Raw genomic sequence first — 13,037 nt, forward strand, 5'->3', positions numbered from 1 at the left:
ACAGAAAAAAGTGGGTGGAGCTGTCAGTTACTGGTTACTATGGTAACCACCAACTGCCAAAAGCAGCCTAACAGAACGTAAAACACCAATATAATGTCTGAAGAAACAACTTGCTGACTAAAAAAATATAAATTCAAAAAATAAATCACATCTCACATAAATCACATAATTCACATCTGTAATATTGTTAAAATAAAATTACACTGTGCTAGCTGCAGCGTAGCATAGCAGAGGGAGGATTGTGATTGGGTGCTAAGCCCCTCCTCCTGGCTCTGATTGGTTGCTTCTAGTTAGGACCGGGAGAAAGCAGAGGAAATTGATACAAAAATGGTCACAACATGGTGACAGTTTCAACAAATATGTAAAAATATTTCTTACAAAAGTTACAGGCTCCAGCTTTACGCCTGAGCTAACATTACCATACACAGTTTCAAAAAGTGAGTTTTAAACCTTGTTTTTAGAGAGTTTTAATCCATTAATCTGTTAATCCATATTTATGCAAGTGAGACTTTCTATTTGTACTGATGGATTTAGTGGTTTCTATAAAGCTCCCCATGTTCATGGTTAATTAATGTAATTACTCACTCTTAAATGTAAATTTAAATGTAAAAACAATTTTTTATTGCTTTTAGTTGTTTGAAGACTCATTAATAAATGTAAATCAAGTTTTGACTTTAGAAATATTCTCCTATTTCATAGGTGAATGTAGATTATTTTCTCTGACCAAAACAGGGTCATAAAAGTTGACTTCATTTTACTTTCTAACATTTTCTGGACGTTGTATTTCAGCAACTGGAAATAAACAGGTCAGGTCCAGTCGGTGCTGTGCAGGACTTACTGATTTTGGGTCACTGTGACCCGCCCCATGTGTCAGACGAGTGAACGTTCTCCAGCTCCCCTCCGGATGATTCCTTTTAACAGGAAATCAAAAGGCTGGACTCAAAAGTTTGACCAAAAAGTTTGAAACTGAAACAAATCCGGGTCAGTTCTTAAACTTATTTTAGCTTCTGTCTCAAATTTCTCATGTACAAACACTGACATTGTCCACCTGCTTGACAAAACAACAACAACCGAAGTGATTATCATGAATAATTTGTTGAATATTTATACATATAAAAATGTTTTAAAAAATTAGACACATGTTGCGCTGCTCTGAAGTTTCCAGTCTTTAGCATCTGGGATGAAAACTCGCATCTGGATTTATGTCTAAACTCTTAATCCCGTTTTAGTTAAATTAAACTCCATCTGCAGGGAATTTTTATGCAGATTTTTCAGTAAACATATTTTTAAAAAGGAACTGGAGGATCATATTCTCAGGTCACTTTCCTGCAGGCCAATTAAAACATTTTAAATACAGTCTCATCTATGTACAAAAACAAAATACTATACCAGTATTTATACTGGTATAGTATACTGATTCTTTCTGTAGTGATAAATGTTTAATCCATAGTGGCACTTCTAAACATTTTCATTCGTTTTCATAATTTCATTGTTGTTTATTTACATTCTTTAGGTTTTGCCAAACTCTGCTCATGCCTCTGTGTTCATTATTGTTCAAAACGTCTTGCCATATTAGTTGATTTTTTTTTGTGTTCAGTTTTTTTAATCTTGTGTTTTCTTCCTTTAACTTTTGTATTTATTTTTCTTAGGTTATTCTCAGTCCTCTTCCCATTGTTTTGTTGTTCTTTGAATCTTTGTTCAGCTTCTTTAGTATTAATCATTCCGATCTACTTCTGTGTTTCCTTTAAAAAAAAGTTATGAGCTACACAAAACATGTCCGTTACATTTTTTGTAAAAAATAATTTTTAGATAATGAGATTTTGGTCTGCTCGGTTCCACCTATTTTGAGCTCCTTTCAGAGTGAACTGTTTGAGGGCCTCAAGTTGCAGAGTACTTGCTGGAACTCTGCTTCAGTTGCTAGGTAACGAGGTTGGGCGTGGCTGGGGTTGCTAGGTAATGGCGCAGTGCCAGTTGAATGTGAGGTTACAATCGGAAGTTTTTTCAGACACCAAAAAAGCGTTAACTTATTGCCAAAAAAAATGGATAGGTGTTTTGTTTTAAGCACTCGGACTGTTTTTAGAAGCAGAAACGACCAAATGGAAGTATAAAAACATCTAAAAAATGGATTTAGCATTATACTTTTCCAGCACTGTAGACACAAGGCTGCCAAATAGAAAAGCCATGTTAGTTTTTTGCTATTCTGTTGTTTTAAAGTGAAAACGGAGTTCTGAGATCAAATTTTTTCTTCAATGACTTTCCTGTTGCTTCTTTAAGGAATAAAATCGAGATTTTTAAAATTAGAGACCTGCACACTTTCTCCTAAAACAGCACACTGAGTGCCAGGCAAAGACAGGAAGTTTTTTGTTTTGCAGATATTAAATTTACTCCTAAATTGTTTTAAGATTTAATGTCAAACAGTTTTTCTCCTGCTTTTCACTGCAAAATCTTATTGAGTATTTTTGTCCAGTTTCTAGTGCAAATATCTTAATACACTTGAAATAAGACAAAAAGTAACTTCAGTAAGGTATAAGAGCTTATTTTAAGTAAATAATTACTTAATATAGATAAAAAGTGCATGTTCTGCAATTTTGCCACTGGCAAATTTACCCATGTTTTAAGTAAAATAATTTGCCAGTAGGGCAAGTATTTTATTTATCAATATGAAGATATTATTAACTTAAAGCAAGCGTATATTTCTTGCTAGAACATTACTTGTAAGTTAGCTTTGTCTTATTGCAAATGTACTGAATTTGTTTTTGCAGTGTACTGTAATTTAAAATAAACAAATCTGATGTTCTGATGAGATATGAAGCCTATCATTGTTCCAAATTTCTTCATTATGTGTTTTCACTTTCGTTTGCTGTACTTGTTTTCATTCATTGAAACTTAGCAAATTTCCATTTTCCAGTATCTGCAGGTTTCTCACATTTTATTGATAAATAAGCCTTTTGTGTCACAAACTGCGAAGTTCATTACAGCAGAATAGTAAAAAAAAAACCCAGCCTGTAATTCCAGGAGGAACAGCTGTTACCACTGCAAAAATATTCTTAGAACTAGGGTTAAAGTCATTGTAAGCGCAAACTAGTTTAATATGCATAACCTTCTTTGGTGTTAATGTTGTGTAAAAGAAAAATGAAAGATCCTGGAGCTGGATTATGGCACATGATGTGGAGTTAGATGAGTTTCTGCAGAGATCTTTACTGTTCCAGTCTCGGAGTTCCTCTAATGGCACAAAATGAAAACAAATCTGTTAAAGCCTCAAAGAACACAGAAATGGGATGGGATTGGCTTTATGCCTTCGTTGATTACCGCCCTCTCATTGATAGGCCCTCTATGAGACTTAATTAAAAAGTCGATGGCGTCTTTAATGGCCACCGCGCAGGCTGTTTTTCTCTGTTTTTAAAATGCTGCTCCTCTAATGACCAGAGGCAGCCTCATTTGGGGGAATGGAGGGACAGAGAAATGTTTTGACCTGTGGCTTGAGGTCATTATGCCCCAGCTACATCAGGACACTTAAACTTGATTTTTTTATATTTCCTCTGAGCTTTGGCTGCAGGCCACAATGCAGAAAAATGCAAGTTCACAGGAACTCCACCTAAATAGGAGAGGAAGTGGTTAAATAGCAAGAGAAATTAAGTTTCTGTTTCTTTGTTCTTCATGCTCGACATTTTTTATTATGAAACAGAGTAATGGCGCAGCATATCTGAAAGAAAGCCAAGTGAATCAAAGCCTTGAAAGGCAACCTGCGTCCTTTTCTGTCTCTGAAATGACTTCGGCTGAAGTAAATTTATTGAAAGAAAACGCATTATATTTAAGGTTGTCACAACTTTATTTATTTGCGTTCAGATTTTATCTTCTTTGTAGGTTTTGTCTTTGTTATCCTGTTTGCCTAATGAATGAATCTTCATGGCTGCTTAATGAAGTTAAATGATGTTACATATTTAATACACAAATATTTATTTAGAATACAGATTATTATGTAGGTTGTTAAAAAGCATTTATCTAATAAACTTCTAAGCAACTGAAAGAAGCAGTTATAATAATCGTTTCCTCCTCATTCATAATCGATTAATATAATTGTGATATTGTTTCACTATCTGTATTTTCGGACATTATATCATATCAATAGTGTGTGTTTTGACCTTTTTGCACGTGACGTCACTCCCTTCGAAACTCCGCCCACTCCGCCATGACGGACGTCCAAACAACCAATGCGGTCCTGTAAAGCTAGTCAAAAAGCACATCTGGTAGAATAATATCGCTTTTATTAAGTTGATTTCAGTTTAAAAATGACCACAGGATGCTGTGCGGTCGACTGCACAAACAGATAAGGATAGAAACCAAACGTGCCATTTTATTTTATAACTTAATGAGTAAAGTTGCGGTAGCAATGGATAGCAGCTGTCAATCACAATGACTGTCAGCCCTCGGTGTAACCGCGGAGTTGAAATGAACACTTTTTACCAGGTAAGAAGATTAACATTCCTATTCTTTATAAGTAAGTATTATTAGAAAAATAAAAAATATTGCATTATGGCGAAGGTAGGCCTCCAACCATCAGTAACCGCACCGTCATGTAGCCTAGCATGTATGGAAAAAGCAGGTTAGCATCTCGTCCTCTGTACGTTTTTAATGCCGCTCCGGTTGAAGGGGAAACGCTGTTTAAGGCATAGTGATATAAATCATGTGGCGTGAATTCAGGCAAAGTTGGTAATTTGACCATTACGTCAGGAAGGAGGAGGTATGGGTCTGTTTATAAATTAGCTCAACTCGAACAAGTAAAAGCCAAGAATTAACTGGCAAAAACAACTTTGGAAAACAATTTCAGTTGATCTGTTCAATACTCCTGTCCCTCGCCTCATGGCGCCTCCAATGATTAAGTGACGTAGTTGCAAATGGTGACTAGGACTCAACCTAGTTTGTCAAAATAGCTTATAGATGCTTAAGAAATTATATAAATCTGAAAGTTGGAAGAAAACTTAAAAATTGTCAAACATAATGTCCCACTACTTCCTGTTGTCTTCTTGTTCGTGGGTTACACCAGTAGGAACATCCGGTTGTTGATCATGTGACTGGAAAAGATTTTTCTATTGCAGTTTTGTTTTAAAAAAACATAACATTTTTGACAAACGACAAAGAAGAAAACTACACAAAAAACTAGTGGATGTTTATTAGACCATTATATTGTTTAAAAAGTTTTAAAATGGGGATATTTGTTCTCTGAGGCTTTGATATTCTATTCCAGATTATACAGGTCATTAAAGCTTCACTTTATATAACAAATCCATTTTTAAATCCAATTAAAATACTGTTAGTGAAAAGCTCTTTGTTTTCATAATTTCAAATTAAAATCAGTTATACCCTCAAAATACTTGGCTCCTAATTTGCACTTTTTCAGCTGTGATGTTTTACACATTTTTACCCGGAAAGCCTTTCAGCTTCTATAAAAACACTTTACTATGCAAATATCTCCACACAAATCAACACTGGAGGGGAAATTAAGTTTGGGAGTCAGTCAAATTGGGATGCATAACTCAGCCTCTGACTGAATGAGAAAAACAAGCATATTTCATTCTGCAATGTGTATCAAACATTTCACATTAGCCTGCTTAATTAAGACCTCAATAATGAGGCTAATATAGGCAATCTATTCTAGCAGACAGGAAATGTTACTTCAGTCATGACTAGCCCAAGTTATATTTGAAACTTTTTTGCAAAGATGCCGTCTGTTAAGTTAATTCCAACCAATTAAGATTCAATTCTAATTTTTTTTCTTGTTGTATGATCCACCTAGATGGTTTAATGTAATTCCAGTGTTGCTGACCATCATATTAGCCAGAGAACAGGCAACAACAGCTCCTTTTTATTATCCGTCTTTGGATAAAAAGAGCCTCGTTTTGAGCTGTTTGGAGATTCAGTCCTCCAATGGATGCCTCTAATTGGATGAGAAAAGGCTTTTTTCTAACAGCGCTGGAGGTTATGCATGAAGCCCATTTTCCTGCATAAGAAGTCATTAGACATGCCATTAAATCCACCGTCTTTGATATAACTAGAAAAAACTCAACATCACATTTGGTCTTTGAATCTTATAGTGAAATTTGACTTTAAAGGTGAACTACTATGCTTCCTTGAACATGTGTTTTATACAAAACATGTTCATTTTATTATTTTGTGCAAAATTATTCTTAGATAATGAGACTTCAGTCAGAATGAGCTGGTTTAGGGCCTCATTTCACTTTAAATCTAAATTAGCCGCTTCTGGCCACGCCCCCAAAATCAGTATTTACACTTGCATGTAAAAATGGCTGCAAACACATGCGCAATTACAGAACTGCACTTCTTTGAATAACAGAAGTAGAGCCTTCTGCACAGCCAAAAAGAATGCAGCAAATGGTTTCTGGATAGTAACTCAACAACAGAACGCTTGTCTTTTCCAGCAGCCATTGTACAGCCAAGTTCTGACTTTAATCTCAGAATTCAGACTTCAATCCTCAAAATTTTAACTTTAATCTCAGAATTTTGAGATTAAAGTTAAAATTCTGGCTGAAAATTCAGACTTTTTTCTCAGAATTGTTATTTTAATCTTTACTTGACTTGAAAGTCAGACCTCAAAGTCAGAATTCTGACTTTAATCCTCAGTATTCTGATTTTCTCAATCTGACTCCACATGTATTCACTTGGATTAAGGATTGGACGTTAAGCAAAACGTTTCATCCAAACCATGGAGGATGGAGGTAAGTCACAGTGGACTGAACTCTATCTTTGCTGTCAGGGTTTGAGTTTATTAACTAACACGGGATTAGACATGGGATTAGCTCATGTTACAGAATGCTGTCTCAAAATAATCTGTATTTTATAGCTTCCACTGATTGCAAACCTTATTTTTTGTGCCACATTTATCACATGTTGCCTGCATAATTCAAATAAAACCAAAACTCAGGACGCTTAAAATGTTGGTTCCATAGAAACCGTAAAAAATGCCTTTAATCTCGTAGTTTGTCAGCTGCAGTAGAAGAGTGACACTTCGCCGCTAGCAGGCCAGGCTGCTGATGTTCTCCTCTTTGACGTTCACCTCGTTGTTTCTGTTGTTCCTCTTTTCTTTTTTACCTTTTCTCTTCTCCACTCGGAGGTCTGATTTGGCTTGCGGCTGGCGGGTCCCGGCGGAGATGTCGGCCTAAACAGCCGGGTCTGAAGTGATTATGTGAGTGCAGTGTGAGAGATTCCTTTAGGGGCCGTGGGAAGGCTCCGCAGTCTTTGTTGACAGTAAAATGAGAGTTAGCGCAAGAGAGAGAAAGGTAGAAAAGAGGGATATGATCTAAGCAGACAGAAAAAGGGCTGGAGTCATAGAGATTAAAAGCATTCGGAGATATAAAACCCCTTTTTTTATTTTGCTTTTATGGCTCATCCACAAATCCAATTAGCATCAACTTAGTGGTCGTGTAAGAATGTCAAATTAAATTCAGGCATCCTCCTTATTTTATAAAGGTGCCATGATGTGTTTGCACAGCTTCCTTGTGTAGCTCATTTCACAGGGAAACAGATTTCAGAGTGTGAGCAAAGATAATAATTATTTTTTTTTTTTCTAGCTTTGAAATTTGCAACCAATTAAATTCTTTTTCGAGAATCTGTGACAATTAATCATTTACTTTCTACATCGTCTCGCATTGTCTTCACAGAAACCGTCCCCTTCTTTGGCCTGTTTACTCTGAAAGCGCGTCCTTCAAGCACCGTCTTCTAAGAAACGGGACGCTAAGCCGTGAAGAAAAAAAAAGCAGCTGTCGTTTATCGCTGCCTTGCAGACAAATCCACTCTAAATGGCCGGTGATTTTCACTCATTGGATCAATAATCCGTTTGAGAATTTTGATGTGGATTAAGACGTTTTGTTAAATTTTTTTCTTCCCTTTTGAACAAATATCTCATGTTTACCTCTTTCATCTTAAAGGAGAAAGCTTCAGACAATAGAAAAAAAATTAAACGCTCTGAAGTTTTGGAAGGTGTAATAACGGGTATGTCTCCATGCCTAACTACAGATTTAAAAGCAATTTAGTTGTTTTTTCTTGTTTTATTGACTTCCTATTTATTGTTCTTTCTAAAATAGTCAAAATTTGCCAATATTTCTGATAGAAACATGCTTCAAAACATTCAACATCACAAGTAGATAAATAGTAAAACAAAAAAAAGTATTAATTTTGGTAAAAATAATATAATTTTAATATTATTCTAAAACTGACAAAATATACAAAAGAATCATATGAATAAAAACCAAGACATACTTAGTAATCCACTTTTTTTGACTTCCGATACCGACTTTCGAAGTTTTGTATGCGATAATGAAAAATAACACTGAATTGTTTGTAAATTGCAGATATAAATCGTCTAAATTACAAATTTATTTGAGAAATTTACACAATTTCAGCACCAATAGCTTCACAACACAACTTTTTTTTTCCTGTCAGTGCAGTGAGGAATTTTACTGTCAAGGAAAATGTGCTAAGCTTGGTTTTTAGGCGCTGGGGCAACCAGCGGCCCGCCGTGTTTTTGAGTTAAAAAATGTTTAAAGTTGACAGAAAATTTGAGAATATCACTTGATAATAATGTCTTATTGAAAGATTGGAAGATTAATACCTGAACACCGACTATAAAGTTTTAAGAAATGCAAACATTTTAAAAAGACCCCAAAAAATAAGTAATGCTTAACCTGGGGGTGGGGGACACAAGTAAAGCCTGGTACTTTACTTGTGCCAGGCTTATAATACACTGGCGGAAACCCTGTGTCAAGTAGAGTTTGTGAATTTTAACAAAAATAACGGATGGCACAGGGAACACAAGGAGCCAGAGCAGAACAAAAAAATCACAGGAACAAAAGGGGCAACATCTAACTCTAAAGAATAACCAGACCAAAGAAACATGATAAACTGGAGTAATGAGGAATAAACACAGCTAGAAAAACTGATCTAAAGTAAAACCAAAACAAGACAGATCTTTTAAATCTAGACTAAAAACCCACTCGTGCCATAATAATGGAAAGTATTGAAGATTTACACAAAGAAGATACAGATAAAATAAAATTGTTCATCATTGGTTGCACTAGATGAGTGTGCGCCAGTTAATGTTTTCCCATTAACTGGCACAACGTGGCACGTGGAACAAAAGATAAGTTCCTCCTTACATTTGAGTGTTTTAACCAAATAAATGAACATTAACCAAGTATCTCGGGATCTTGTTCACGAATGGGAGAAGAAGGGAGCGGGAGATCGACAGGCAGATTGGCGCAGCGTCTGCCGTCAAGCGGGCGCTGTACCAGTCCGTCGTGGTGAAGAGAGAGCTGAGCCAAAAAGCGAAGCTCTTGATTTACCGGTCGATCTACGTTCCCACCCTCATCTATGGTCATGGGCGGATACAAGCGGCCGAAATGGGTTTTCTCCGTAGGGTGGCTGGGCTCTCCCTTAGAGATAGGGTGAGAAGCTCAGTCATCCAGGAGGGACTCAGAGTAGAGCCACTGCTCCTTCACGTCGAGAGGGGCCAGTTGAGGTGGCTCGGGCATCTGGTCAGGATGCCTCCTGGACGCCTCCCTGGTGAGGTGTTCCGGGCACGTCCCACCGGGAGGAGGCCCCGGGGAAGACCCAGGACACGCTGGAGGGACTATGTCTCTCGGCTGGCCTGGGAACGCCTTGGGATTCCTCCGGAGGAGCTGGAAGAAGTGGCCGGGGAGAGGGAAGTCTGGGCCTCCCTTCTGAAGCTGCTACCCCAGCGACCCGACCCCGGATAAGCGGAAGAAGATGGATGGATGGTACCATGTACATTTATTGTAAGTTATTACTTATTTATAACTTAATGTTTCATATCAAATACTAACATGTATTTAATTTAATTTTAAACTGAACTAAAAAATAGTGAATAGAATGATCCTGTTTAGCATCTTAAAAATGGTTCAGAAAGTGCAATTAAGAAATCAAGATATAATGTAAAAAATACATTAAATACCACAGAACTAGACGGATTAGATCTGCTCTTAAGGAGGGATTTTTTAAAAATAACTCCTGCTAGTTTATAAATTTTGGAGAAACCCATTAAAGGAATCAAAATTTAGACCAATCTTGAATAAATTTAGAAAATACTATCTACTTCGCAATCCAGAACAACTGCAACATTTTAAAGTGTAGTTTTTCTTTTATGATGCTTGTGTTGTTTCTGTTTTTCTTCTAATTCATGTAAAGCACTTCGAACTGCCTTGTTGCTGAAAAAGTGCTATATAAATAAAGCTTCTTTTTCTAAATATCGGACCGATACAGATATCAATATCGGATTGATGAATCTACCCTCCTAAAGTGTGTTGTGGTAATTGAGAGAGCGCTCTGGTCCCAGAGTCCTTGTGTAATCCACACTTTATAAGCACTCTAATTGAAGTGCAAATTCAATACTCCCTCATCAGCCTTTTTTACTCGCCGTGCCGCCGCCTGCACCCCTCAGGTAATTACAAAGAGACTGGCAGTTCAATCATTTCAGCTGAAAATAGCGTAACAAAAATGTAGCGGCGCACAGCGAGTCGTTTTACGGCGCCTGCATGGAGTGCGATAGCCGAGTTAGTGGAGAAAAATAAAAAAAAAAAAAAAAACAGCCGCCTTTCCTGTTGTCAGCAAGGTTACACACCTGTGTGATGAAGGAATTTGGGCACTCTTATCTGAGCACCACAGGGGATTATTCTAAGCTTGCATTTACTGCAGACACTCGCAAACACATGTGCATGAAGACGGCTTTGTGTGGCGAACACAGACACACTCATGTATGCAGGAATGCATAATGGCGAGCGAAGTGTGCAGGTTGAGCTGTGTGGAGGAATTTGGTTTCCAGCTTTAATTAAACCTCCTCTGTTTTCCTTCGGTTCGCCCCCACCGGGCCGGCGTCTTGCACCCGGCCACATGCTTATTTATTTATTATTGCGTTAAACTCCGCAGCTGAGCCGCGGCCAAACACGGCGCCAGACCTGTGGAGTGAGCGGGGATAATGCAATTTCCTGGACCGAAATGTCCCACCGGCTGCGAGAATTATGAATCATGTTAGCGACGTGCAACAACAAGCTGGAAATAAAGCTGGTGTTATTATCCCCAACGTAGGAGTACGAATAAAAGGATGTCAACACAAATGTACATAATTCAGAACGGTGGAAACACACAGCTGCTCCTCACGACAACAACAAAAAAAGCTAATTTAACTCGTAAAAAGATCTTTAGAAAATCAGCCTGCAACATTGTGTTGCTCCAGAGATCAAACAATCCAGGTGGCGGAAAAAACTTTCTCCCTCTTCTTTATTCAACTGCCAGACTTCTCCTCCTTTTCCTCCTCCCTTCCTCCCTCTGTATTTCTGATTTGCTCTGCTTTTTGGACTAAATATCCCACCAAACAACCTTCTTGGATGAGCTTCATAGCAAATTCCAAACAAATCCCGAGTGCTTTTGTTGAACTTTGATGGATGTGATTTAAATCTTCCAAAAACAAAAGAAAATCATATTAGGATTATTTCTATGAAACATATGAAACATATCGGCAGCACAGCCTCCGTACACTGCAAAAACACAAAGTCTGTCGAGAATATTTTTGTCTAGTTTCTAATGCAAATATTTTACTATACATGAAATAAGACAAAACTAACTTATAAGTAACTCTTCAGTTTGTTTTAAGTAAATATTTCTTTAATATCAATAAAAATAAAACTACTTATTCCACTGGCAGATTATTTCACTTGTAACATAAAAAAAGTCTGGTCATAAGTGAAATTATCTGCCAATTTTTAAAATTGACTTATAGCAAGTTAATATTAATTGCTGAAAAGTTACATGTAAGTTAGTTGTATCTAAAGTGTATAAATGTATTTACAGAATACACTAAAACCGAAATACTTTTGCGTTTTTGCAGTGTAAGCGATGCTCTATGTTCCCTGCAAAAAACACAAAATCTTACCAAGTATTTTGTTCCATTTCAAATATATTAGTACAAACCCAACTTACAAATACTTCTTTGCAAAATATTAAAGTCAATAATTACTTAATATTTATGAAAAAGTTCCACAGTTCCAAACCCAGCCCGTTACCTAGCAACCCAGTTCTAGTTCCACTGGCACATTATTTCACTTCTTTTCACTTCAATTTACCTTTTTAAACAATATTAAGGAAGATATAAAGGATAAAACAAACAGTTGTTTGTTTACCCCTAACAGTTGTGGTCAATGATGGTTAAATAATTTTCACTTTAGGTTGAAAAGGTGAATATTGTTAGCATAGCAGTGCTAAATATAGAGTTGTATACAGCTAAGCTAATGTTTTGACTATAGAAATTAGCCTGTATCAGACATCTACTGCACAGTTTCTGCATGCTAAACAGGCTAAATAAATAGTTTTGTTATTAAAGTTTTGGCCCATTGTTTATTGTAATCCAAGACTGGAGTGTATTTAGATGAAATTACAATTTTAGTGCGCCATTTTTCTGTAGCTCGTGTCCCCCATAATAAAATTGTTTGAAAAACAGCAAAGAGAAAACCAGCCCAAGTCGATGACATAAGATGACTTCCCTTAAAGTTTTTTGTTAACTTAATTGAATATTTTAACTCAAGCCGTTTTTTAATGATTCTGAATTGGTATTCAAAGCAAAACGTGAAACCCATTACCAGGCCAGCTAGGCACTTTGTATGCAAAAAGTCTATTTAAGCATTTTGCAGATCAGATTTGCACAGATTCCACCCTCACCCTGTGGTGATGAAAAAAGCCATTGAAGTATAAAGCGATGTTCTGTTCAACGCAATGTGTGGCAGTGGAAATTGGCTCTACCTCCAACAGATACAATATAATGTTTCTCGGCTCTCAGTGAAGAATTAATGCAACATTCATGGACAGACATGAAATGTAATGAAACTCTGACAGCTGGCGATGTTCTGCATAAAGGGTTCCTTCATGTTTTCTGCTTGAAATGATGTATTCACATGTGTCTGGTTATAGTTTGCGTATAAAACTATAATTTTTTGGTCAGTTTAAGTGTTTTGAGC

General features: G+C 36.7%; 1 long non-coding RNA gene across 1 annotated transcript; it reads left to right on the top strand.

Moving 5' to 3' along the window:
- Window positions 1–4,313: 4,313 nt before the first annotated feature.
- LOC122821943 lies at window positions 4,314–8,055 on the top strand. The gene is made up of 4 exons (XR_006369083.1): window positions 4,314–4,467; window positions 6,688–6,734; window positions 7,130–7,201; window positions 7,677–8,055. It is a non-coding gene; the product is annotated as an uncharacterized LOC122821943 (long non-coding RNA).
- Window positions 8,056–13,037: the final 4,982 nt, after the last annotated feature.

The sequence above is a fragment of the Gambusia affinis genome, linkage group LG19 (genome assembly GCF_019740435.1).
Source record: "Gambusia affinis linkage group LG19, SWU_Gaff_1.0, whole genome shotgun sequence".
Classification (NCBI taxonomy): Eukaryota; Metazoa; Chordata; class Actinopteri; order Cyprinodontiformes; family Poeciliidae; genus Gambusia; species Gambusia affinis.